Raw genomic sequence first — 3,294 nt, 5'->3', positions numbered from 1 at the left:
TGGTAATTATTTCTCTTTCACCCCCATTAAAACTTGTAAGGAACTTGGAATCATGTTTAGAATTTATTATTCAGTTTGATGTCCTTGGCTATAATCATCTTGTTAATCCTATTAATATTAATGAAGAATGTTATATGTGTTTCATTGTTCTTAATTTTCACGATAACACATAATTAAGTGGCGGCATATTAATTGATACTGTAAACATATTATCCCAAAGACATAGGGTCTTGGAAGATCTAAATGTTGCGAGTCAGAAGTGTTCGTAAGATTCGTAACAATGTATATGTGTGTATGTATGTGTGTGCGCGCCCGTGTGTGCGCTAGTGTGTTTTTTGTTGTCAAAAAAAGTGAAAATGTGCACGGGTGACAGAGAGATTAAGAGTAGAAGAATGTACGTACAGACACAGAGGCGACGAATTGTTCCTTGAGAGGAGCTCTGGGCCGGGGATGAACGAGTAGGACTGTTAGGAGGGTGACAACGAGATGCAAGCTTTGCATGGTTCAAAGAGTGATGGAACGAGTGGGATTGGGAGTGACAGGATTCCTGTGCCCAGCGCCATCTCACTCCTGAGGCTGGCGGCTCTTTGGGTGTGAACGATGAACAAGTGTTGCAGCCTTTTTTGAACCAGAGGCCTTCCGAAGCTAAATGAAAACGGTCGCCTGTCGCCTTACTAACGCCAGAACACCTGAAATGACCCACTGGGTCGAAAGAGGTGGTTTGATCGAGATGATAACCATTCAAACCGAATGAAATCATCTGGTGTTAGACACAACAAAAAGAAATCTGTAGCAAAAATGACTCATTGGTTTAGAAGAGGTTCGGGAATGGTATTTGACGCCAGTAGGTCAACTGCACTTTTTTTCAATGAGGGCGGGAGGAAGGAGGACGTGTTGCCCAAGTAGTCAGACTAGGCTTCCTGGACACCTCACGGTAACAGGGAGATATCCCTCTCTCCACCCCCATTAACTCGTCGCTCATGGTGGCTGTCATCCAGCCCTGCACTTTACTTTAACGAGGTGCCATGTCTTTGGCGTCGGCGATCATGGAACTCCATCTTTTCCGATCTTTAGCCAATCTCGTTAGGTTTTGAAGGTTCATCCCCACCTCCATCAGGAGACCGAAACGTGAGCAAGGTTTTGATTCCATCTGACAAAGTGGCGATAGCGGCATTCTGGAATGGATTAATTGAGGACAGGGTCAATGGGCCTTTTCCTCGTCACGAAATGAATGTTGGAGTCAGTAGACGAAACAGGAGTGGTGTGATGACCAGGTGGTGCAAGAAAGGAGCCACCTTCTATCCCCCTCCTCCTCTGCACAGGCCAAGAATCCAAGTTTTGTTCCAGTCCCTCCTTCACTGGACCTTTTCTGTCCGCCATTCTCCTCCAGTCTTCTTCGTTCCGCCCACCACTTGCCGCCAACTAGGCGAGAATATTCAACTTCCACAAGAACCTCTCCCTCCTTCCATTCCCTTCCTCCCCCTCCTCCTCCTCCTCCTCCCCTCCTCCTCCTCCTCCCCTCCTCCTCCTCCTCCTCTCCCCGTCTGCCCCGTTCCGATTCCAGGCCCGTTCCAGACGGAGACAGTTCCTTGTCTTATGATGCACTGTTTCCAAATCTTTGCTACTCTCATTGACTTGCGCTTCACCCTTTGGCGCGGCGTGGGAGAGTACTGGCCAAAAGGAAACGAGTGAGAGGTGACGTCAGAGAGAGAGGGAGTGGATGGGCAAGACCGATAGCCGTGGTGGTGGTAGTGTGCGTGCGTATAAGAGGGGAGGTGGAGGAAAGGTGACTTGGTTTGATGACAAGCCAAAATATTTTCGAGACAAATATATATATATATATATATATATATATATATATATATATATATATATATATATATATATATATATATATATATATATATATATATATATATATATATATATATATAATATTAATTTGTGGACGGCATTCATCATTAGATTAAAGAAAAAGGAGGGGAATAGCAGTGGCCGAATACGTAGTATTCATCGATAGTGTTGAATGATTGTGGGTACAAATAGGAGCCGATTTCGCCATGTGGTTATATATCCTATACTATTTCCGGTCAGGTCAATACCCCAAAGAAAAATAAGATTCTTCTGTATCATTTCCGTCTCCCAGATTAAAATGTAGCTCAGTCACGTGGCAAATGAATGATCTTATCCAATGCTTTTTCGTTTTGCTGGTGTTTACAAAACGAGAGCACTGATAACCCGCGCCCTCATCATCCTCATTGTCTTTTCAATTTCCTTCAAGCTGAGCAGCTGAAGGGGATAATAGCTCGTCATTCATCGAAAGCGGGAATGAAAAAGGGAACAAGTGCAAGAAAAGGATTAGAATAAGGTCAAGGGAAGTATGACACATTAGAAACGATAAACCTCACCGGTTAGCAACTTTCAAGAAAGATTGGAATGGACAGGTTGGGATGTATCGAATGACCGGTTCCTTTGAACAGGAAGTCGCCCAACAGTATATCATAAGAACCTGGCGTTCGAGGATTCCATTTGGAGAGAGAGAGGGGAGGGGAAGAGAGGGGAGATTCCAGTTACGATCGATCCACTGGATAAGGGGAGACGAGGCGGTTGGCGGGAGTTCTCGCTATTTAGCCGAAGAAAATTATTCATTTAGAGAGAACCCCAAGAGTACAGGAGTGACTTTACTTATTTAATTTATGTTTCATTATTTTGACAAAGTAAGATTTGTTTAGAACAGAAGGCCTAAATAATTTGTAAACTTTATGAAAACCATGGTGATATATAAATCATGGTAGTTTTTTCCTGAAATTTGCTAATTTTCTTGTTATTCGTCCAATAAGAAGAGAAATGTGGACTTCCGCGTGTAGTCCCTCGGCACCATCAACACGGACGATCAATACCTTCATGGAGGGTATCACTCACACTATTTTTCATTCTTCAGGTTTCTCTACCCATTGTACTCTCGGAGACAATTAACAGTGAAAATTAGAGAAATTAAGGGAAAAAATATGATTGCACCGTCTCGTCCCTATTGACGATTTGCGGCAATGATTTCTTTCACAACCTCTGATGCAGCAATTCCAACTGACCGTCGGCAACCTCGATTCCTTCGAAATGCCCGTTTTCTATGTCTTCCAGCAGAACAGGCGTGTGCTCTTATGCTTTGCTATTGACGATTTTGGACAGTCCTGGAATGAAAGTAGGCACGCGAGATTCCAGGCGTGTAGCAGGCATCCATTCCATGTGGTCGACGAGAACAGGTCCTGGACAACGGACTCCCTTCGTCTTATTGGC

The sequence above is a fragment of the Oratosquilla oratoria genome, chromosome 13 (genome assembly GCF_046742065.1).
Source record: "Oratosquilla oratoria isolate Oo_2021 chromosome 13, ASM4674206v1, whole genome shotgun sequence".
In the NCBI taxonomy this organism is placed as follows: Eukaryota; Metazoa; Arthropoda; class Malacostraca; order Stomatopoda; family Squillidae; genus Oratosquilla; species Oratosquilla oratoria.
Note: the sequence above shows the minus strand (reverse complement) of the source record.